This window comes from Bufo bufo, chromosome 4 (genome assembly GCF_905171765.1).
Source record: "Bufo bufo chromosome 4, aBufBuf1.1, whole genome shotgun sequence".
Taxonomy (NCBI): Eukaryota; Metazoa; Chordata; class Amphibia; order Anura; family Bufonidae; genus Bufo; species Bufo bufo.
The window spans coordinates 109994340-110019902 of record NC_053392.1 but is presented as its reverse complement, the minus strand read 5'-3'; the positions used below and the strand labels follow the sequence as shown (position 1 = coordinate 110019902).

Here is a 25563-nt window from a genome sequence, read left to right as displayed (position 1 = left end):
ACTCAATACAAATATTATGCCCATGGCAATAAAGCCTCAAAGTTAATGTTCTCTCAACTTAAAAAAAAGGAAAGCCGCAGCATATATATCCCACATTAAAACTACGGATTCACAGCTAGTCCACAAAACAGACTTGATTGCAGAGCAATTTTTTAACTACTACAAACAATTATATAATCTGCGAAATACCCTAACCCCCGCTCAGACTGACCTGAGAAAAAAACACATACAATCATGGCTGAATACGCTAAACCTACCCTCGTTAACGACATCTCAGGTAGCCAAACTAAAGTCCCCCTTCAAGTTGTCTGAACTCCAAATAGCTTTAAAAAACTCTCCTGTCAACAAAAGTCCAGGCCCTGATGGACTTCCGATTTTGTATTATTCTACCTTTAAAGAGGTTCTATTACCCAAAATGTTAAACGTCTGTAACAAAGCGCGAGAAGGGGCAGCTTTCTCCAGTTATATGGTATCGGCTCAGATTACTATAATTCCTAAACCTAATAAGGACCATACAATCTGCTCGAATTATAGACCAATCTCTCTCTTAAATAATGACCTAAAATTGTACGCGAAAATGCTAGCCAATCGGTTAAAAACTTACTTGCCGGATCTTATCTCGGCAGAGCAAGTCGGTTTTATTCCCGGTAGAGAGGGGAAAAATAATATAATCAGAATTATTCAACTTATGCAAATAGCTAATAAAACGAAAACACTGTTGGCTATTCTCAGTATGGACGCTGAGAAAGCGTTCGACAGGGTAGATTGGTTATTATTGTCACAAGCCTTGGCCAAATACGGTATCCCGGATACCTTCATAGCAGGGGTTATGGCTATGTACCAAGACCCCACAGCCCGCATCTTAGTGAACAGCACCCTTTCCCCAAGGTTCCACATTACTAACGGTACGCGTCAAGGTTGCCCTCTTTCACCGCGACTATTTGTACTTGTAACAGAAAAAAAGGAAAAGGAGCTCATGATACCAAAAAATATATTGTTTATTAAAGCATGATTAAAAATGACATAAGTAAAGCCAATAGATAAATGGTGCCATAGACATGATGAAAAGTCGGAGCGGAGGACAGAAAAAGAAACGCCACCCCGGAAGAACAAGCACACGGATCAAAAATGCATGGTACAGTGTATAGAGAAGAGACATGGAAAACAATGCAGAGACAATGCTCTAAACCATGAACTAAATATTACTGGAATAAGGTACCAGGTGAGACACATGTCAACCGCATGAACACCTCTGTATATAAGTCATTGGTATGCAAGCAGACAGTAAAACATAAAGTTTTAGACCATGTGGCAGATGTGCCGCGTGCCCTAATATGGAGCGTTCCTTTGATTTCGCAGATTCGTCTGGAACTAGATCTTTCAAAATCCATCAATCCCTCACGTGCTCCAGTACGCGGGTAGTGTATTATGCTAGATGCCCGTGTCCCAAAATATACGTAGGCCTTACAACCCGTGAGTTGAGGGTCCGCGTGCGGGAGCACGGGAGGGATATTCTGAATGCACAGGAGATAAAGGAGGTTGAGACCCTTAAACCAATCCCGAGACACTTCAGGGAATTCCACTCCTGTAATCCGAGAGGCCTAAATGTTAGAGGTATTGACTGTATCCAGGTCGATCTATGTGCAGGATATACATCCAAGCGGCTGGCTCAAAAAGAGAGCCGCTGGATTTGGACCCTTGGGACTTTACGCCCCAGGGGTCTTAATGAGAATTTGGGGTTCTCTTCCTTTTTGTAACCACTGGACCCACAACTGTGGATTCCATCTTTTTTCTTTTAACAGTTTGTTTACATTGTTATAGTCACTACATTTTCCAATTTTATTTTCTCCCCAGCTTCTATTCTTGGGATATTGAGCCACCTTCTTTCTCCTTTTTTTGATTCATCATGAAGGGACTTCTTCTTGGCACATCTTGACCCTGTCGATGCGAGATTGTTCTATGTATATGCTGCAGCTTCTTTAATATATACACTCACCTAAAGAATTATTAGGAACACCATACTAATACGGTGTTGGACCCCCTTTTGCCTTCAGAACTGCCTTAATTCTATGTGGCATTGATTCAACAAGGTGCTGATAGCATTCTTTAGAAATGTTGGCCCATATTGATAGGATAGCATCTTGCAGTTGATGGAGATTTGAGGGATGCACATCCAGGGCACGAAGCTCCCGTTCCACCACATCCCAAAGATGCTCTATTGGGTTGAGATCTGGTGACTGTGGGGCCATTTTAGTACAGTAAACTCATTGTCATGTTCAAGAAACCAATTTGAAATGATTCGAGCTTTGTGACATAGTGCATTATCCTGCTGGAAGTAGCCATCAGAGGATGGGTACATGGTGGTCATGAAGGGATGGACATGGTCAGAAACAATGCTCAGGTTGCCCGTGGCATTTAAACGATGCCCAATTGGCACTAAGGGGCCTAAAGTGTGCCCAGAAAACATCCCCCACACCATTACACCACCACCACCAGCCTGCACAGTGGTAACAAGGCATGATGGATACATGTTCTCATTCTGTTTACGCCAAATTCGGACTCTACCATTTGAATGTCTCAACAGAAATCGAGACTCATCAGACCAGGCAACATTTTTCCAGTCTTCAACAGTCTAATTTTGGTGAGCTCGTGCAAATTGTAGCCTCTTTTTCCTATTTGTAGTGGAGATGAGTGGTACCCGGTGGGGTCGTCTGCTGTTGTAGCCCATCCGCCTCAAGGTTGTGCGTGTTGTGGCTTCACAAATGCTTTGCTGCTGACCTCGGTTGTAACGAGTGGTTATTTCAGTCAACGTTGCTTTTCTATCAGCTTGAATCAGTCGGCCCATTCTCCTCTGACCTCTAGCATCCACAAGGCATTTTCGCCCACAGGATTGCCGCATACTGGATGTTTTTCCCTTTTCACACCATTCTTTGTAAACCCTAGAAATGGTTGTGCGTGAAAATCCCAGTAACTGAGCAGATTGTGAAATACTCAGACCGGCCCGTCTGGCACCAACAACCATGCCACGCTCAAAATTGCTTAAATCACCTTTCTTTCCCATTCTGACATTCAGTTTGGAGTTCAGGAGATTGTCTTGACCAGGACCACCCCCCTAAATGCATTGAAGCAACTGCCATGTGATTGGTTGACTAGATAATTGCATTAATGAGAAATAGAACAGGTGTTCCTAATAATTCTTTAGGTGAGTGTATAACTACCCATTTTTGTACTATTTATTGTGCCTTTGGTACTCTCCTCTCTTCGTTTCCCTCTTCTCCCTTCCCCCCGTTCCCCCGTTTTCCTTCTTTTTTTTTTGCATTTTTTCCTTTCCCTCCCCCTCCTTCCCTCCCCTTTTTTTTTTTTTTTCCCTGACCTCCCCCCCTTTCCTTTTCTCCCCTTTTTTCGTTCTCCCTTTACCCCACATCTTCTCTAGCACATCCCATTTCATGTTCATCATCGTACTTGTTGTGTATAATTGTTTGATGAAATTTGAAATGAAATTTACTATGAACCTTCATTCTCACCCACACATCAAGTATTTATTCTCCCACCATGTGCATCACACCATAGGAGGAATTATTATTATTCAGTATTATTACTTTTTCCTCCTCTTACATGCCCCCTCTTCTTCACTAGTATCCTCACCATTGTTCATCCCTCTTGCATTATTATTCCTTCCATCTATTGTTATTTGTCCTCCCTACCCACCCACATTCATTTTCTTGTCCACCCGCATTCTTTTTATCATCTTTCATCCTTGCACTCTTGAGGGACTTGTTGCCATCCCCCATTCTTTCCCCTTCCTTTCCACCAATTTACATTATATTTACATACCACTCACCTCATTATTACTTTACGTGGATATGTTGTGTACATTCTGCGTGTTTTTAGCATTATTTCTATTCACTGTCTTTCATGACTAGGTGTGTATACAGTGGGGGAAATAATTATTTGACCCCTCACTGATTTTGTAAGTTTGTCCAATGACAAAGAAATGAAAAGTCTCAGAACAGTATCATTTCAATGGTAGGTTTATTGTAACAGTGGCAGATAGCACATCAAAAGGAAAATCGAAAAAAAAACTTTAAATAAAAGATAGCAACTGATTTGCATTTCATTGAGTGAAATAAGTATTTGAACCCCTACCAACCATTAAGAGTTCTGGCTCCCACAGAGTGGTTAGACACTTCTACTCAATTAGTCACCCTCATTAAGGACACCTGTCTTAACTAGTCACCTGTATAAAAGACACCTGTCCACAGAATCAATCAATCAAGCAGACTCCAAACTCTCCAACATGGGAAAGACCAAAGAGCTGTCCAAGGATGTCAGAGACAAAATTGTAGACCTGCACAAGGCTGGAATGGGCTACAAAACCATTAGCAAGAAGCTGGGAGAGAAGGTGACAACTGTTGGTGCGATTGTTCGAAAATGGAAGGAGCACAAAACGACCATCAATCGACCTCGCTCTGGGGCTCCACGCAAGATCTCACCTCGTGGGGTGTCAATGGTTCTGAGAAAGGTGAAAAAGCATCCTAGAACTACACGGGAGGAGTTAGTTAATGACCTCAAATTAGCAGGGACCACAGTCACCAAGAAAACCATTGGAAACACATTACACCGCAATGGATTAAAATCCTGCAGGGCTCGCAAGGTCCCCCTGCTCAGGAAGGCACATGTGCAGGCCCGTCTGAAGTTTGCCAATGAACACCTGAATGATTCAGAGAGTGACTGGGAGAAGGTGCTGTGGTCTGATGAGACCAAAATAGAGCTCTTTGGCATTAACTCAACTCGCTGTGTTTGGAGGAAGAAAAATGCTGCCTATGACCCCCAAAACACCGTCCCCACCGTCAAGCATGGGGGTGGAAACATTTTGCTTTGGGGGTGTTTTTCTGCTAAGGGCACAGGACAACTTATTCGCATAAACGGGAAAATGGACGGAGCCATGTATCGTGAAATCCTGAGCGACAACCTCCTTCCCTCTGCCAGGAAACTGAAAATGGGTCGTGGATGGGTGTTCCAGCACGACAATGACCCAAAACATACAGCAAAGGCAACAAAGGAGTGGCTCAAGAAGAAGCACATTAAGGTCATGGAGTGGCCTAGTCAGTCTCCGGACCTTAATCCAATCGAAAACCTATGGAGGGAGCTCAAGCTCAGAGTTGCACAGAGACAGCCTCGAAACCTTAGGGATTTAGAGATGATCTGCAAAGAGGAGTGGACCAACATTCCTCCTAAAATGTGCGCAAACTTGGTCATCAATTACAAGAAACGTTTGACCTCTGTGCTTGCAAACAAGGGTTTTTCCACCAAGTATTAAGTCTTTTTTTGTTAGAGGGTTCAAATACTTATTTCACTCAATGAAATGCAAATCAGTTGCTATCTTTTATTTAAAGTTATTTTTTCGATTTTCCTTTTGATGTGCTATCTGCCACTGTTACAATAAACCTACCATTGAAATGATACTGTTCTGAGACTTTTCATTTCTTTGTCATTGGACAAACTTACAAAATCAGTGAGGGGTCAAATAATTATTTCCCCCACTGTATACTTATTAATTTCTTATTAATTCCACATTTATCAGACATATTTATTTATTCACGTTGTTGTTTTATATATCTATTTGTATTATGTCTTAATCATGTCCATAATTATTATTATGATCTTAACTGGTGTCTTAATTTTCATTATGTCTGTCTTAATCATGCCCATTCATTTGTATATTGGATCCATTGATGTGTAATGCATATATGTTGATATATATGATTGTATTTATGATCCTTTCTTTTATTGTATACATGTATATTCATGTCCAATACAAGTTGTGTTACATTGACGTATATAGATGCGATCCCTTATGCTGCAGCATTCGTCCCGTTTTGATTACGGCTTTGTGGTGGCCTCCCTACTCTCCTCCCCCTGTGTGATGTGTGCGCGCGTCATCCAGAGCCGTCTCCGGCGCCTCACGTCCGTGCGTCCTGACGTCGGAGCCGCCCGATCATGTGATTTCTTCACATGGTGTGGGCGTGCCGGCGGGACGCCAGCCGTGGGGTGGCTGGACTCGGTGCTTGCCTGAGTTTTTGCGCGCCTTTACTTATACTCACCGGGGGATGAGTGAGTACGGGCTCTCCTATTGGCTGTGGGATCCTTTTTATGTTCAATTCACAGTGATGGCGCTACCCCCTGACGAAGGTACCCGAAACGCGCGTTGGGGTAGCGCCACTCTGGTTTTTCCTAGCACACGGCTCTTCATTTGGTGAGTCCTTATCTCCGGTTGTTCCCCTCTGTTTTACCATCATCATCATTATTCTTATTTTTCATTGCTCATTGGTCTACAGCATCACTTTATGTTTTACTGTCTGCTTGCATAACAATGACTATATATACAGAGGTGTTCATGCGGTTGACATGTGTCTCACCTGGTACCTTATTCCAGTAATATTTAGTACATGGTTTAGAGCATTGTCTCTGCATTGTTTTCCATGTCTCTTCTCTATACACTGTACCATGCTTTTTTGATCCGTGTGCTTGTTCTTCCGGGGTGGCGTTTCTTTTTCTGTCCTCCGCTCCGACTTTTCATCATGTCTATGGCACCGTTTATCTATTGGCTTTACTTATGTCATTTTTAATCATGCTTTAATAAACAATATATTTTTTGATATCATGAGCTCCTTTTCCTTTTTTTCTGCTATTTAACTCGGGAGCTTCTTACCGAGTCTTATCTCTGTGTGTCCCTCCCCCGGGGTTTACTATTCAAATAAAAGGGTGGATATTATCCCCCCGCCCCTCTTTTGGGACACCTTGGGTTATTTTTTGTTTCGTTATTTGTACTTGTAATTGAAATGCTTCTGCAGTCTTTTCGGCAAAATAGTGATATTGCTGGAATGTCGGTGGGATCCACAGTCCATAAAACCGCTGCCTTTGCAGATGATGTTTTAATACTGATCACTAACCCCAAGAAAGCGTTCCCAGCAAGTGTGTCAATCCTTCAGACATTCCATACACTATCCAACTTCTCGGTGAATCTTTGAAAATCTACGGTTCTAAACGTGTCTATCCTAGCTACAGAAATGACTGCGTTACAGTCACTTGCTTCCTTTAAGTGGACTTCGAGTTCAATAACGTTTTTAGGTGTAAAACTCACACCTGATTTTACACATCTATTCAGAGAGAATTTCCTCCCGCTACCTGAAAGGTTAGAAAACTTGATAGGCTCATGGGATATACCTTTCATTACATGGTTTGGATGTAGAACGCTAATTAAGTCCATCCTTATGCCCACTATCCTTTATTATCTCCATGCTTTACCGATATCAATTCCCAAATATTATTTTGCAAGATTACAAAAAATTCTCTTGAGATTCTTATGGGGAGGTAGGAAAGCTAGGTTACCTTATAAACAAATAATACAACGACCCGCAACGGGGGGCCTTGGAGTCCCAGATCTCTATACATACCACAAGGCGATAGTGTGCTCCAGATGCCTGGATTGGTTGAGACCGTTTGGGAACCGTTTGGACCTAGAGGTTGAAAACAGTATATCACCTCTCCCAATCCGTTCTCTGCTCTTCATAGATCGCTCCCACACGAATAAAGTAATAAGATCTCTCAATTCTATTACCGGATATACGCTACGTTTATGGATTGACTCTAACTGGTTAAGTCAACTAGCTCCAAACTATTTTGTACTGCTACAAGTAAGAGATGTGCTTTTCAATTCTTCTATTTATTTTCAGGAAACTTTACCAGATAGAGCGAAATCTATATCTTCCCCGGCCCTAGACTTATGCCCGGAAAACGATGCCCCAACATTGGCGTCCCTGAGGGTCCACCCCTCAATGGTCAGTTTATCCAACTTCCATTTGGCACACTTTATTCAAGTCATAAAAAAACATTTAACTGTGCCTTCAGATCCCCAAGATCACTCCTTTTTTGAAAAGTTAGCTTTTCAGACCAGAGAGCCAAAGGGCAAAATATCTAAATTATACAACCTACTATTGTCTTTAACATACTCTGATACCCACCCATATATTTTACGATGGGAAAGAGATTTAAACATCACCTTCTCCCCAAATGACTTAAAATGTACTTTATTGAACCCATCCAGGGTGTCCAGGTGTGCCAAACTTCAGGAAAATAGCTATAAGATATTAACGCAATGGTACTATACTCCGCACCGCCTCAATCGCATGTTTCCGGAATGCGACCCCAAATGTTAGAGATGCAATGGGGATTTGGGTACTCACGGTCATATTTGGTGGACTTGCCCTAAAATAAAGCTCTACTGGCAGACAGTATGTAAAACTATCTCAGAAGTATGCAGGGTTCCTATCTTGATGTCACCTAAACTATGCCTTTTTGGGATATATAGTGATCTTAATTGCTCTAAACCTACCCGCACGCTTTGCAATGTCTTGTTAGCTGCAGCTAGATTACTGATTGCAGTGTGTTGGAAGTCTACGGACTCTCCAGGATTGCCACATTGGACTCAGAAATGCAATCAACTGTACCGCCTTGAGCAAATAGCCAACTGGGACTCCCGTGCATCTCATCAATTTGAGAAGGTTTGGGGGCCCTGGAAAAAGTATAGAAACTTCTCGGATACCTAAATTAATCAATAGGATTAGCGAAAGGGAGATTAGCTCCCATTATAATGATGGGGTCTTGGGTGGAGCCCTGGTGCCTCCTACGCTTTCATTATACCACGTATTCCTTTTAAGTGCAGTGCTCCATTTATGCTATATCTTCACATTCCAGCAAGATAATTCATGATACCTGAGGGTTTCCAATTAATTTTATAACCCACTTCCTTTCCTTATCCCCTTCTCCCCCCCCCCCCCCCTATTCCTTCTCCCTCCCTTTCCCCGGTTACGAAGGTTCCTAATCTACTGTTATGCAGCTATGCCTTGCTTCCTTGGTATTTCACAAATCTGAGAAACTGATTTTTGACACAGCATTTTAACTTTATTCTGTAAAAGTGTAATGTTTTGACTGACTATCTAAATTGCCAAGTGTAGCGGCATATTTGTTATTGCGAATTGTTCATAGTATTGTACAATAAAAATAATTTTACAACACGCCCTAAAATTGTTGAATTTCAAATGAAAAAATTTAACTGACAAATATATTTTTTTTGTTAACTGGCCTACTAGGTATAGCAGTGGTACTATACACCCAAAAATTGGTTAATTTCACCAGAAAATGTAATGACAATTTTTTATTAGTTTTTTTAACCGGCCTACTAGGTATAACAGTGGTACTATACACCCAAAAATTGGTGAATTTCACCAGAAAATGTAAATGACAAAGTAGTAAAATGAAATAAAATAAAACACGTACAAAAAAAAAAAAATGGATTTATGAGGTGGAGTTCAATATGGAGTAGGAATTTGAGGAGGCGGTGGACGTAGCGGAGTAGGTGGAAGCGGCGGTGGAGGAGGACGAGATAGCGAACACAGGTTTTTGGTTTTAATTTCATTTTGTAAAATTAAGGTACACTCCAAAAGACTGTGAAATATCCAAAATACAAACATGAGCAATTGTGTTGCAGTATAACAATGGCTGCTTAGTTCCGGTATACATGTCTATTCTGCACAAGGTACGGACAAGTCCTGTGGGATCCATTACTGGTTCATTTTAATGAACGTGAGCTTGTCCACATTGGGTGTGGACAGGCGGCTGAGCTTGTCTGTGATGACGCCCCCTGCCGTGCTAAACACACGTTCAGATAATACACTGGCTGCAGGGCAGGCCAGCACCTCCAAGGCGTAAAGGGCAAGCTCAGGCTATTTGCCCAATTTGGAGACCCAGAAGTTGAAGGGGGCAGACCCGTCATTCAGTACATGTAATCGTGTGCACACATACTGCTCCACCATGTTGGTGAAATGCTGCCTCCTGCTAAGACGTTTCATATCAGCTGGTGGTGCTGGTTGTTGTGGCGTGCTGACAAAGCTTTTCCACATTTCGGCCATGCTAACCCTGCCTTCTGAGGTGCTGGCGGTGCCCCAGCTGCGTTGGTGACCTCTTTCTCGTCCTCTGCCTTCGCCTTGTGCTTCCACTGTGTTTCCGCTGTCAGGTGGGAATGCCACCAGCAGCGTGTCTACCAGCGTGCGCTTGTACTCGGGCATCTTACGATCATGCTCCAGTGACGGAATTAAGGACGGTACGTTGTCCTTTTAACGGGGATCCAGCAGCATGGCCACCCAGTAATCAGCACAAGTTAGAATGTGGGCAACTCGGCGGTCGTGCGGAGCCACTGCAGCATGTAATCGCTCATGTGTGCCAGGCTTCCCAGAGGTAACTAAAAGCTGTCCTCTGTGGGAGGTGTATCGTCTGTTTCCTCTGTATCCCCCCATCCACGCATCAGTGATGGCCATGAGCTGGTCTGGGTGCCACCCTGCTGTGAACATGGTTCCTCCTCCTCCTCCATCTCCTCCTCATCCTTAACCTCGTCATCCTCCAGAACTGTGCCCTGGCTGGACAATTGTGTACCTTGGGTTTGTGGGTGTAGGAACCCACCATCGGAGCCACTTTGGAATGATTGGCCGGAAACCGTACGAAATGATCCCTCTTCCTCCTCCTCCTCCTGTGCCACATCCTCTTCCATCATCGCCAGGAGCGTTTTTTCAAGGAGTCATAGAAGTGGGATAGTAACGCTGAGAACGGCGTTATCGGCACTGGCCATGTTGGTGGAGTACTCGAAACAGCACAACAAGGAACACAGGTCTCGCATGGAGGCCCAGCCATTGGTGGTGAAGTGGTGCTGTTCCGCCAAGCAACTCACCCGTGCTTGCTGCAGTTGAAACTCCACTATCGCCTGCTGCTGCTCGCACAGTCTGGCCAGCATGTGAAAGGTGGAGTTCAACCTTGTGGGCACATCGCATATGAGGCGGTGAGCGGAAAGGCCGAAGTTACGCTGCAGCGCTGACAGGCGAGCAGCAGCAGGGTGAGAACGCCGAAAGCGCGCACAGACGGCCCGCACTTTAAGCAGCAGCTCTGACATGTCGGGGTAATTTTTAAGGATTCTCTGCACCACCAAAGTCAGCACATACGCCAAGCAAGGGATGTGCGTCCAACCGGCTAGTCCCAGATCTGCTACGAGATTTCGCCCATTATCGCACACCACCAGGCCGGGCTTGAGGCTGACTGGCACAAACCACTCATCGGTCTGTTGTTCAAGGCCCGTCCACAGCTCCTGCGCGGTGTGGGGTTTGTCCCCCAAACAGATACGTTTTAAAACTGCCTGCTGTCGTTTACCCCTGGCTGTGCTGTAGTTGCTGGTGAAGGTGTTACGCTGACCGGATGAGGAGCTGGTAGAGGATGAGGAAGCGGAGTAGGAGGAGGAAGCAACAGGAGGCAAACTGAAGCGCCCTGCAATCCTCGGTGGTGGAAGGACATGTGCCAAACTGCTATCTGCCTTAGGCCCAGCCGCCACTGCATTTACCCAGTGTGCTGTTATGGAGATATAACGGCCCTGACCGTGCTTACTGGTCCACGTATCCGTAGTCAGGTGCATCTTGCCACAGATGGTGTTGCACAGTGCACACCTAATTTTGTCCCCTACTTGGTTGTGAAGGGAAGGGATGGCTCACCTTTAAAAGTAGTGGCGGCTGAGCACGACGTACTGTGGGACAGCCACCGCCATAAGGCCTTTAAAACTATCCGTCTCCACCAGACGGAATGACAGCATTTCAAAGGCAAGAAATTTAGAAATGCTGGCATTCAGGGCTAGGGATCGCGGGTGGGTAGGGGGGTACTTCCTCTTCCTCTCCAGCATTTGGGATATGGAGAGCTGAACGCTTCCGTGTGACATTGTGGAGATGCTTGGTGACCCAGGGTTGGTGTTGCTGGCAGATCCTCTGTTTGTGGGGTGCCAGGTGGCACTGTCACTCCAGAGGAGGATGAAGAGGCTGCGACTGCAGCAGAAGAGGAAGCAGGAGGAGCCAGAGATCTTTTTTGGTTTTTGAGGTGTCTACTCCACTGCAGCTCGTGCTTTGCACTTAAATGCCTGGTCATGCAGGTTGTGCTCAGGGTGAGAACGTTTATGTCTCGCTTCAGGCTCTGATTGCACAGCGTGCAAACCACTCGTGTCTTGTCGTCAGCACATTGTCTGAAGAACTGCCACGTCAGGGAACTCCTTAGAGCTGGCTTTGGTGTGCTCGGTCCCTTGCTGCGGTGGGCAGAAGGAGGCGTACTGTCTAGAGGATGGCCGCTCCGCTTTTGCACCCTGCTCCATCTTCTGCTGTGCTGGTGGCTCTGTGCGACCACTGCCTCTTCCTCCGAACTACATCAGTCACTTGCATGACCTTGATTCCATGTGGGGTCGACGACCTCATCGTCCTCCACATCATCTTCCACCCAGTCTTCACCCCTAACTTCCTTGTCGGTCTGCACGCTTTTGAAAGCCCCAGCAGTTGGCACCTGTGTTTCGTCATCATACGAGACGTGCTGCGATGGTCCTCCCATGTACTCATCTTGAAAAATAAGTGGTTGGGCATCGGTGCACTCAATCTCTTCCACTTCTGGGGCAGGGCTAGGTGGATGGCCCTGGGAAACCCTGCTAACAGAGTCATCAAAAAGCAGAAGAGACTGCTGCATGACTTGGGGCTCAGACTGCTTGGCTGATTTGCAAGTGGGTGAGGTGAAAGACTGATGGACATCGGCTGCAGGTGCCAACTGTGATCTTTCAACAGGAGACTGGGTGGGAGACAATATTAAGGAACTGGATCCTCTGTCAGCAACCCAATCTACTATCGCCTGTACTTGTTCAGGCCTCACCATTCATAGAGCCGCATTAGGCCCGACCAAATACCGCTGCAGGTTTTGTCGCCTACTCGCACCTGAGGAAGGGGTTTCACTTTTGCTTGTAGCTGGAACAGATCGACCACGTCCACTCCCTGCAACAGGAGCTCCACCAGCAGCACCACGACCAGGGCCACGTCCCTTATTTGACGCTCTCCTCATATTTTTTTAATTTAAGATCTTGCCCTAAATGGGTGTTTAATTAATAGTAAAAAAGAATGACCTGAACCGGACTAGGTCTCAATTAAAGATTTCTTTGCACAAAATGGCTGTATTTCAAATTGCTATATTTCAAATGGCTAATTCAAACCCCTGTATGTAGAGGTAGTATCTCAGAGGGCCTGAAACTCTGTAGGCCTGAAGTAAATATGTCTTTGCACAAAATGGCGGTTTTTAAAATGGCTGCATTTCAAATGCCTAATTCAAACCCCTGTATGTAGGGGGTATCTAACATAACACGGTCTGAACCTGTGTAGGCCTGAAGTAAATATATCTTTGCACAAAAAGGCAGTAATTCAAATGACTGTATTTCAAATGCCTGATTCAAACCCCTGTATGTAGGGGGGTATCTCACACGGTCTGAACCTGTGTAGGCCAGAAGTAAATACAGTGGCGGAAATAATTATTTGACCCCTCACTGATTTTGTAAGTTTGTCCAATGACAAAGAAATGAAAAGTCTCAGAACAGTATAATTTCAATGGTAGGTTTATTGTAACAGTGGCAGATAGCACATCAAAAGGAAAATCGAAAAAATAACTTTAAATAAAAGATAGCAACTGATTTGCATTTCATTGAGTGAAATAAGTATTTGAACCCCTACCAACCATTAAGAGTTCTGGCTCCCACAGAGTGGTTAGACACTTCTACTCAATTAGTCACCCTCATTAAGGACACCTGTCTTAACTAGTCACCTGTATAAAAGACACCTGTCCACAGAATCAATCAATCAAGCAGACTCCAAACTCTCCAACATGGGAAAGACCAAAGAGCTGTCCAAGGATGTCAGAGACAAAATTGTAGACCTGCACAAGGCTGGAATGGGCTACAAAACCATTAGCAAGAAGCTGGGAGAGAAGGTGACAACTGTTGGTGCGATTGTTCGAAAATGGAAGGAGCACAAAATGACCATCAATCGACCTCGCTCTGGGGCTCCACGCAAGATCTCACCTCGTGGGGTGTCAATGGTTCTGAGAAAGGTGAAAAAGCATCCTAGAACTACACGGGAGGAGTTAGTTAATGACCTCAAATTAGCAGGGACCACAGTCACCAAGAAAACCATTGGAAACACATTACACCGCAATGGATTAAAATCCTGCAGGGCTCGCAAGGTCCCCCTGCTCAGGAAGGCACATGTGCAGGCCCGTCTGAAGTTTGCCAATGAACACCTGAATGATTCAGAGAGTGACTGGGAGAAGGTGCTGTGGTCTAATGAGACCAAAATAGAGCTCTTTGGCATTAACTCAACTCGCTGTGTTTGGAGGAAGAAAAATGCTGCCTATGACCCCCAAAACACCGTCCCCACCGTCAAGCATGGGGGTGGAAACATTTTGCTTTGGGGGTGTTTTTCTGCTAAGGGCACAGGACAACTTATTCGCATAAACGGGAAAATGGACGGAGCCATGTATCGTGAAATCCTGAGCGACAACCTCCTTCCCTCTGCCAGGAAACTGAAAATGGGTCGTGGATGGGTGTTCCAGCACGACAATGACCCAAAACATACAGCAAAGGCAACAAAGGAGTGGCTCAAGAAGAAGCACATTAAGGTCATGGAGTGGCCTAGTCAGTCTCCGGACCTTAATCCAATCGAAAACCTATGGAGGGAGCTCAAGCTCAGAGTTGCACAGAGACAGCCTCGAAACCTTAGGGTTTTAGAGATGATCTGCAAAGAGGAGTGGACCAACATTCCTCCTAAAATGTGCGCAAACTTGGTCATCAATTACAAGAAACGTTTGACCTCTGTGCTTGCAAACAAGGGTTTTTCCACCAAGTATTAAGTCTTTTTTTGTTAGAGGGTTCAAATACTTATTTCACTCAATGAAATGCAAATCAGTTGCTATCTTTTATTTAAAGTTATTTTTTCGATTTTCCTTTTGATGTGCTATCTGCCACTGTTACAATAAACCTACCATTGAAATGATACTGTTCTGAGACTTTTCATTTCTTTGTCATTGGACAAACTTACAAAATCAGTGAGGGGTCAAATAATTATTTCCGCCACTGTATATCTTTGCACATAAAGGCTGTATTTTAAATGGCTGTATTTCAAATGCCTAATTCAAACCCCTGTATGTTGGCGGTTATCTCACACGGTCTGAACCTGTGTAGGCCAGAAGTAAATATATCTTTGCACATAAAGGCAGTATTTCAAATGGCTGTATTTCAAATGCCTAATTCAAACCCCTGTATGTATAGAGGGGATCTCACACGGTCTGAACCTGTGTAGGCCTGAAGTAAATATATCTTTGCACAAAAAGGCTGTATTTCAAATGGCTGTATTTCAAATGGCTGTATTTTAAATGCCTAATTCAAACCCCTGTATGTATAGAGGGGATCTAACACGCCCTGAATCAGTGTAGGCCTGAAGTAAATATATCTTTGCACAAAAAGGCTGTATTTCAAATTGCTAAATTTCAAATGCCTAATTCAAACCCTTGTATGTAGGGGGGTATCTCACACGGTCTGAACCTGTGTAGGCCTGAAGTAAATATATCTTTGCACAAAAAGGCTGTATTTCAAATGGCTGTATTTCAAATGCCTATCTCAAACCCCTGTATGTAGGGGGGTATCTCACACCGTCTGAACCTGTGTAGGCCTGAAGTAAATATATTTTTGCACAAAATGGCTGTATTTCAAATGCCTAATTCAAACCCTGTATGTATAGAGGGGATCTCACACGGCCTGAATCAGTGTAGGCCTGAAGTAAATATATATTTGCACAAAAAGGCTGTATTTCAAATGGCTGTATTTCAAATACCGAATTCATAAACCCCTATATGTAGGGGGGTATCTCACACGGTCTGAACCTGTGTAGGCCTGAAGTAAATATATCTTTGCACAAAAAGGTTGTATTTAGAGTTGAGCGAACACCTGGATGTTCGGGTTCGAGAAGTTCGGCCGAACTTCCCGGAAATGTACGGGTTCGGGATCCGAACCCGACCCGAACTTCGTCCCGAACCCGAACCCCATTGAAGTCAATGGGGACCCGAACTTTTGGGCACTAAAAAGGCTGTAAAACAGCCCAGGAAAGAGCTAGAGGGCAGCAAAAGGCAGCAACATGTAGGTAAATCCCCTGCAAACAAATGTGGATAGGGAAATGAATTAAAATTAAAATAAAAAAAATAAAAATGAACCAATATCAATTGGACAGAGGTCCCATAGCAGAGAATCTGGCTTCACGTCAGCAGAGAATCAGTCTCTTCATGCCATAGCAAAGAATCTGGCTTCATGTCAGCAGAGAATCAGTCTCTTCATGCCATAGCAGAGAATCTGGCTTCATGTCAGCACAGAATCAGTCTTCATGTCATAGCAGAGAATCAGGCTTCACGTCACCCACCACTGGAACAGGCCACTGTCACACATTTAGGCCCCGGCACCCAGACAGAGGAGAGCGGTCCCGTAACAGAGAATCTGGCCTTATGTCAGCGCAGAATCTGTCTTCATGTCATAGCAGAGAATCAGGCTTCACGTCAGCCACCACTGGAACAGGCCACTGTCACACATTTAGGCCCAGGCACCCAGGCAGAGGAGAGCGGTCCCGTAACAGAGAATCTGGCCTTATGTCAGCACAGAATCTGTCTTCATGTCATAGCAGAGAATCAGGCTTCACGTCACCAACCACTGGAACAGGCCACTGTCACACATTTAGGCCCAGGCACCCAGGCAGAGGAGAGAGGTCCTGTAACAGAGAATCTGGCCTTATGTCAGCGCAGAATCTGTATTTATGTCATAGCAGAGAATCAGGCTTCACGTCACCCAACACTGGAACAGGCCACTGTCACACATTTAGGCCCCGGCACCCAGACAGAGGAGAGCGGTCCCGTAACAGAGAATCTGGCCTTATGTCAGCGCAGAATCTGTCTTCATGTCATAGCAGAGAATCAGGCTTCACGTCAGCCACCAATGGAACAGGCCACTGTCACACATTTAGGCCCAGGCACCCAGGCAGAGGAGAGCGGTCCCGTAACAGAGAATCTGGCCTTATGTCAGCGCAGAATCTGTATTCATGTCATAGCAGAGATTCAGGCTTCACGTCACCCACCACTGGAACAGGCCACTGTCACACATTTAGGCCCCGGCACCCAGACAGAGGAGAGGTTCATTCAACTTTGGGTTGCCCCGCAATATAATGGTAAAATGAAATTAAAAATAGTATTGAATGAGGAAGTGCCCTGGAGTAGAATAATATATTGTTAAGGGGAGGTAGTTAATATCTAATCTGCACAAGGGATGGACAGGTCCTGTGGGATCCATGCCTGGTTCATTTTTATGAACGTCAGCTTGTCCACATTGGCTGTAGACAGGCGGCTGCGTTTGTCTGTAATGACGCCCCCTGCCGTGCTGAATACACGTTCAGACAAAACGCTGGCCGCCGGGCAGGCCAGCACCTCCAAGGCATAAAAGGCTAGCTCTGGCCACGTGGACAATTTGGAGACCCAGAAGTTGAATGGGGCCGAACCATCAGTCAGTACGTGGAGGGGTGTGCAAAGGTACTGTTCCACCATGTTAGTGAAATGTTGCCTCCTGCTAACACGTTCCGTATCAGGTGGTGGTGCAGTTAGCTGTGGCATGTTGACAAAACTTTTCCACATCTCTGCCATGCTAACCCTGCCCTCAGAGGAGCTGGGCGTGACACAGCTGCGTTGGCGACCTCTTGCTCCTCCTCTGCCTTCGCCTTGGGCTTCCACTGGTTCCCCTGTGACATTTGGGAATGCTCTCAGTAGCGCGTCTACCAACGTGCGCTTGTACTCGCGCATCTTCCTATCACGCTCCAGTGTAGGAAGTAAGGTGGGCACATTGTCTTTGTACCGGGGATCCAGCAGGGTGGCAACCCAGTAGTCCGCACACGTTAAAATGTGGGCAACTCTGCTGTCGTTGCGCAGGCACTGCAGCATGTAGTCGCTCATGTGTGCCAGGCTGCCCAGAGGTAAGGACAAGCTGTCCTCTGTGGGAGGCGTATCGTCATCGTCCTGTGTTTCCCCCCAGCCACGCACCAGTGATGGGCCCGAGCTGCTTTGGGTGCCACCCCGCTGTGAACATGCTTCATCCTCATCCTCCTCCACCTCCTCCTCATCCTCGTCCTCCTCGTCCTCCAGTAGTGGGCCCGGTCTGGCCACATTTGTACCTGGCCTCTGGTGTTGCAAAAAACCTCCCTCTGAGTCACTTTGAAGAGACTGGCCTGAAAGTGCTAAAAATGACCCCTCTTCCTCCTCTTCCTCCTGGGCCACCTCCTCTTCCATCATCGCCCTAAGTGTTTTCTCAAGGAGACATAGAAGTGGTATTGTAACGCTGATAACGGCGTCATCGCCACTGGCCATGTTGGTGGAGTACTCGAAACAGCGCAACAGGGCACACAGGTCTCGCATGGAGGCCCAGTCATTGGTGGTGAAGTAGGTCTGATCCGCAGTGCGACTGACCCGTGTGTGCTGCAGCTGAAACTCCACTATGGCCTGCTGCTGCTCGCACAGTCTGTCCAGCATATGCAAGGTGGAGTTCCACCTGGTGGGCACGTCGCATATGAGGCGGTGAGCGGGAAGGCCGAAGTTACGCTGTAGCGCAGACAGGAGAGCAGCGGCAGGGTGTGAACGCCGGAAGCGCGAACAGACGGCCCGCACTTTATGCAGCAGCTCTGACATGTCGGGGTAGTTGCGAATGAACTTCTGCACCACCAAATTCAGCACATGCGCCAGGCAAGGGATGTGCGTCAAACCGGCTAGTTCCAGAGCTGCAACGAGATTTCGCCCATTATCGCACACCACCAGGCCGGGCTTGAGGCTCACCGGCAGCAACCACTCGTCGGTCTGTTGTTCTATACCCCGACACAACTCCTGTGCGGTGTGGGGCCTGTCCCCCAAACATATGAGTTTCAGAATGGCCTGCTGACGTTTACCCCGTGCTGTGCTGAAGTTGGTGGTGAAGGTGTGTGGCTGACTGGATGAGCAGGTGGAAGAAGAGGAGGAGGAAGCTGAGGAGGAGGAGGAGGAGACAGGAGGCAAAGAATGTTGCCCTGCGATCCTTGGCGGCGGAAGGACGTGCGCCAAACAGCTCTCCACCTGGGGCCCAGCCGCCACTACATTTACCCAGTGTGCAGTTAGAAAGATATAGCGTCCCTGGCCGTGCTTACTGGTCCACGTATCTGTGGTTAGGTGGACCTTGCCACAGATGGTGTTGCGCAGTGCACACTTGATTTTATCGGACACTTGTTTGTGCAGGGAAGGCACGGCTCTCTTGGAGAAGTAGTGGCGGCTGGGAACAACATACTGTGGGACAGCAAGTGACATGAGCTGTTTGAAGCTGTGTGTGTCCACCAGCCTAAATGACAGCATTTCATAGGCCAGTAGTTTAGAAATGCTGGCATTCAGGGCCAGGGATCGAGGGTGGCTAGGTGGGAATTTACGCTTTCTCTCAAATGTTTGTGAGATGGAGAGCTGAACGCTGCCGTGTGACATGGTTGAGATGCTTGGTGACGCAGGTGGTGGTGTTGGTGGTACATCCCATGTTTGCTGGGCGGCAGGTGCCAACGTTCCTCCAGAGGCAAAGGAAGAGGCCGAGGCGGCGGCAGCAGCAGCAGAAGAGGCCGAGGCGGCAGCAGCAGAAGATGTAGCAGGGGGAGCCTGAGTGACTTCCTTGTTTTTAAGGTGTTTACTCCACTGCAGTTCATGCTTTGCATGCAGGTGCCTGGTCATGCAGGTTGTGCTAAGGTTCAGAACGTTAATGTCTCGCTTCAGGCTCTGATGGCACAGCGTGCAAACCACTCGGGTCTTGTCGTCAGCACATTGTTTGAAGAAGTGCCATGCCAGGGAACTCCTTGAAGCTGCCTTTGGGGTGCTCGGTCCCAGATGGCGCCGGTCAGTAGCAGGCGGAGTCTCTTGGTGGGTGTTCTGATTTTGCCCACTGCTCCCTCTTTTGCTACGCTGTTGGCTCGGTCTCACCACTGCCTCTTCCTCCGAACTCTGAAAGTCAGTGGCACGACCTTCATTCCATGTGGGGTCTAGGACCTCATCGTCCCCTGCATCGTCTTCCACCCAGTCTTGACCCCTGACCTCCTGTTCAGTCTGCACACTGCAGAAAGACGCAGCAGTTGGCACCTGTGTTTCGTCATCATCAGAGACGTGCTGAGGTGGTATTCCCATGTCCTCATCATCAGGAAAAATAAGTGGTTGTGCGTTAGTGCATTCTATCTCTTCCACCCCTGGGGAAGGGCTAGGTGGATGCCCTTGGGAAACCCTGGCAGCAGAGTCTTCAAACAGCATGAGAGACTGCTGCATAACTTGAGGCTCAGACAGTTTCCCTGATATGCATGGGGGTGATGTGACAGACCGATGGGCTTGGTTTTCATGCGCCATCTGTGCACTTTCTGCAGAAGACTGGGTGGGAGATAATGTAAACGTGCTGGATCCACTGTCGGCCACCCAATTGACTAATGCCTGTACCTGCTCAGGCCTTACCATCCTTAGAACGGCATTGGGCCCGACCAAATATCGCTGTAAATTCTGCTGGCTACTGGGACCTGAGGTAGTTGGTTCACTAGGACGTGTGGCTGTGGCAGAACGGCCACGTCCTCTCCCAGCACCAGAGGGTCCACTAACACCACCACGACCATGTCCACGTCCGCGTCCCTTATTAGATGTTTTCCTCATTGTTCCCGTTCACCACAATTTTGAGAATGGCAAATTTGGGAATGCTTTTTCAACCCAGAACAAAAAGTCTGCTTTTACGGTCACTACAAATAACTTGACCAGCTAAAACTGTGCAGATTTGGTTGAATAGAGATGTGAGACCTGTTTTTTTTTGCTCTGTGTGACAGTTATAGGTTTAATCACAGAATGACACTTCTATCAGCACGCTAGCATGTGTCTTAGGTTTTTCTGAATGACACTATCAATACCTTCAATGTAAGATTTTCTTTTTGGGATAGATTTCAAGTAGGCCTCAAATACCACAAACTAGTTATTTTCAGAATGGCAAATTTGGGAATGCTTTTTCAACCCAGAACAAAAAGTCTGCTTTGACGGTCACTACAAATAACTTGACCAGCTAAAACTGTGCAGATTTGGTTGAATAGAAATGTCAGGTCACCACACTGTTGATGGTTAAATGCACTTGGGTGACACAGGCTCAGCCTGCAGCTGATGTAGTATATGACCAAAAAATAATCAGACTGTTGATGGTTAAATGCACTTCGGTGACACAGGCTCAGCCTGCAGCTGATGTAGGATATAGCACAAAATAACCACACTATCGATGGTTAAATACACTTGGTGATAGCTCGTGCTGGCGCACCACAAGTCACAAAATGGCCGCCGATCACCCCAGAAAAAAAGTGATCTAAAAACGCTCTGGGCAGCCTCAAAAAAGTGAGCAAGTCAATAATAGCACTTCAATGATCCACAGCTGCAGATCGATCACAGAATGAAGTCTTTTGGAGGAGTTAATCTGCCTAATCTCGCCCTAACGTCGCAGCTGCAACCTCTCCCTATACTGATCATAGCAGAGTGACGTGCGGCGCTACGTGACTCCAGCTTAAATAGAGGCTGGGTCACATGGTGCACTGGCCAATCACAGCCATGCCAATAGTAGGCATGGCTGTGATGGCCTCTTGGGCCAAGTAGTATGACGCTTGTTGATTGGCTGCCTTGCAGCCTTTCAAAAAGCGCCAAGAAAGCGCCGAACACCGAACCCGAACTTTTACGAAAATGTTCGGGTTCGGGTCCGTGTCACGGACACCCCAAAATTCGGTACGAACCCGAACTATACAGTTCGGGTTCGCTCATCCCTAGTTGTATTTCAAATGGCTGTATTACAAATGCCTAATTCAAACCCCTGATGTATAGAGGGGATCTAACACGCCTTGAATCAGTGTAGGCCTGAAGTAAATATATCTTTGCACAAAAAGGCTGTATTTCAAATTGCTAAATTTCAAATGCCTAATTCAAACCCCTGTATGTAGGGGGGTATCTCACACGGTCTGAACCTGTGTAGGCCTGAAGTAAATATATCTTTGCACAAAAAGGCTGTATTTCAAATGGCTGTATTTCAAATGCCTATCTCAAACCCCTGTATGTAGGGGGGTATCTCACACGGTCTGAACCTGTGTAGGCCTGAAGTAAATATATTTTTGCACAAAATGGCTGTATTTCAAATGCCTAATTCAAACCCTGTATGTATAGAGGGGATCTCACACGGCCTGAATCAGTGTAGGCCTGAAGTAAATATATCTTTGCACAAAAAGGCTGTATTTCAAATGGCTGTGTAGTGTACGGGGACTGTAATGCCCGTCACTACAAAAGGGTCACTTGGTGTGCTGTCGTCCCCCCTTATTTATGGGGAAGTTGGTATATGTCATCTTTATAAAATGTAATGCTATGTATTTCCCTGTTACTGTGAAACTTGCATGTACAGGCCTGCTAGGGGTGTCATTCCAGCTCTTAGTCACTAGAGGGAGCTAGGGAGCCCTAGTTTATATAAGGCCCAGTCAGGGAAAGGAAAGTCAGTCTTAAGTGGGAGTCTAAAGCTGTAGCCTGTAGTCTGAAGTTGGAGCTTAGACTATGTCAGAGACAAGTCCAGGCCTGAAGCCTGCGGACCAGGAGAGGGTATTGCAGTCCCTGTAACCGGGTTCCAGATCCAAGGAGAAGGTTCCCCTCCTGAACTTATATATGCAGAAGCAGGAAGACCACTGTTAAACAGCCTGGGAGTGCAGAAGTTCCTAGAGTCAGAGGAAGCTGAGAGAGAGACAGAGGCAAATCCAGAGAAGCAAGAGGTACTCAAGACAACAGAGGAGGTACTTTATAAAACCAAGGATATACGCCAGAGCTAGGGTATTGGGCCTTGGAGAAGATTTTCTATGTTCCAGGATCAGTCAGGAATAGAGTGCAAACCGCCTGTACTGCAAGTCCTGTGTTTAACACTCTGAAGTCACCTTGCTATGTCTATATTGCCTGCATCAAATGTACTGCAACAAACTGTCTGCAAAAGAACTGCGTTTCCAGCTGTGTCCCTATTTGATGACTACTAAAGTTTGAAATCTGTTTTAACATCACGTGGTTCCTCAGTTATTCCTGCTATCAGCAAACGGCGTGCCACCGTTTAATTGGCACTGGCGTCACGAACATTTCCTATCATCCCCTGCCCTTGCAGAGAGTCAGCCGTCTCAGGTTAGTGTCTATTGCACTACAACACCTAGGAACATTTCTACACCTAACTTGAGTACGCTGCAGCTGTATTTCAAATGCCTAATTCAAACCCCTGAATGTAGGGGGGTATCTCACACGGTCTGAACCTGTGTAGGCCTGAAGTAAATATATCTTTGCACAAAAAGGCTGTATTTCAAATAGCTAATTCAAACCCCTGTATGTAGAGGGGGTATCTCACAGGGCCTGAACCTCTGTAGGCCTGAATTCAATATTTGTGCACCAAATGGCGGTATTTAAAATCTCTGAATGTAACCCAAATGTATTAAGGGTGTATCAAACAATGACATCTGCATCAAAGGCTGCCAACAAAATTTTTGGAGCCCAAACTACTGTTTGTTTAACAACTGAATTTGACAGCAGTATATAAGCCTGTAATTTCACACGTGCTGATGCTGCAAGGCCTGAAAATAGTGTTTTTTTGTCAAATAAGTGTCTTTTTCAAACTTCAGAAAATAATGGGTGTATTTCTAGCTTAAATTGCACACTGACTAATACAGATGTTGTAGATTGCCCAAAAAGTCTTTTTTTGCTAACAGAATATGAATGCTGTATATATTTAACTTGAATTTAACACTTGCAGATCTGGCAAATACTGTTTTTTGGGAAAAAAAAAAAAGTTTTTCAAACCCCAGAAAATGATGGGTGTATTTCTACCTTAAATTGCACACTGACTAATCCAGATGTTGTAGTTTGCCCCTAAAAAATGGTGATTTGCAATGTCCCAAAAGCTCAGATGCAGTGCTGGTGCACTGAGCATGCATAAAATGGCCACCGCCACCGCCACCCACCTAACTAACAGAATTCTAAAAGTTAGTATTTTTGGTCAATGAGCTCAGGGCAGGGTAAAACGATAGTGCCCTGCACCCACACAACTATTTGTCTGTAGATCGCTGAGTTAGATTCTCTCCTATGCTCTCCCTGAAATCACAAGTCCAGCAGCATCCTCTCCCTACACTTGTAACAGCAGAGTGACGTGCAGCGCTACGTAACCCAAGCTTATATAGAGCCTGGGTCACATGCTGCTCTGGCCAATTCCAGCCATGCCATTAGTAGGCATGGCTGTGATGGCCTCTTGGGGCAAGTAGTATGACGCCTGTTGACTGGCTGCTGTGCAGCCTTTCAAACAGCGCCAAGAAAGCGCCGAACACCGAACCCGAACTTTTGCGAAAATGTTCGGGTCCGGGGTCCAAAAATCCTAAAGTTCGGTATGAACCCGAACTTTACAGTTCGGGTTCGCTCAACCCTAATCAGCACTAATTATCAGACCCTGCACATAGTACATAATTTGCACTCAACTACAACTAGCTTTATAAAAGACAATATTTAAAGCACAGACTTACCAAATTTGCTTCTTCCTCTGGTCAAAATTCAGAGTGAACGGCCCACAGCAATAAATCCACTCAGTGTCTTTTTCACCTTCCAACAAATGTTACCCCTTAAAAAATCTGTCATCTATGGAAAGCTCCAAAAATGCCTTTGCTTCTTCCTATGAAACTGAAGATTTTAAAGGACACTCAGCCATACAGTTGAGTAGCTAGAAATAGGTCATTCTCGGGAGTTGTGTTTGACAAACATGCCAAATCTGGTTGTCCCACGGTCATAATTGCTTAATTGTCTACTGATCTGGTCTGACTTCTTTTATGATTCATTCCATTCTTACTATAGCAACCCTGTATTAAGCATTTAGTCAACAGCCTGTTTTGCAGATTGGTGACCAAGCATTTTTTATTCATTGGCACTTTCCAAAAGCTTTAACTTTTTTTTTTTTTTTCGTGGATGTAGCCATATAAGATCTTGCAGTACCAAGTTGGGGTATCATTTTGGCACAAACATAACTCATTAGGCTAGTTTCACATTAGGGGGGTATCTCACATGCCCTGAATCAGTGTAGGCCTGAAGTAAATATATCTTTGCACAAAAAGGCTGTATTTCAAATGGCTGTATTTCAAATGCCTAATTCAAACCCCTGTATGTAGAGGGGGTATCTCGCATGGTGTGAACCAGTGTAGGCCTGAAGTAAATATTTCTTTGCACAAAATGGCTCTATTTCAAATGGCTGTATTTCAAATGCATAATTCAAACCCCTGTATGTAGGGGGGTATATCACACGGTCTGATCCTGTGTAGGCCTGAAGTAAATATATCTTTGCACAAAAAGGCTGTATTTAAAATGCCTAATTCAAACCCCTGTATGTATAGAGGGGATCTCACACGCCCTTAATCAGTGTAGGCCTGAAGTAAATATATATTTGCACAAAAAGGCTGTATTTCAAATACCTAATGCAAACCCCTGTATGTAGGGGGGTATCTCACACGGTCTGAACCAGTGTAGGCCTGAAGTAAATATATCTTT

The 25563-nt window shown here is 45.7% G+C and overlaps 1 protein-coding gene across 1 annotated transcript in view; it reads right to left on the bottom strand.

Moving 5' to 3' along the window:
* LOC120999965 (alpha-1,4-N-acetylglucosaminyltransferase-like) overlaps positions 1-24760 on the bottom strand; it is a 144615-nt gene extending 119855 nt beyond the window's left edge. The window contains exon 1 of the mRNA XM_040430998.1: positions 24552-24760. The gene's annotated coding sequence lies outside the window, so the exon portion shown is untranslated. The remainder of the gene's footprint in view (positions 1-24551) is intronic.
* Positions 24761-25563: the final 803 nt, after the last annotated feature.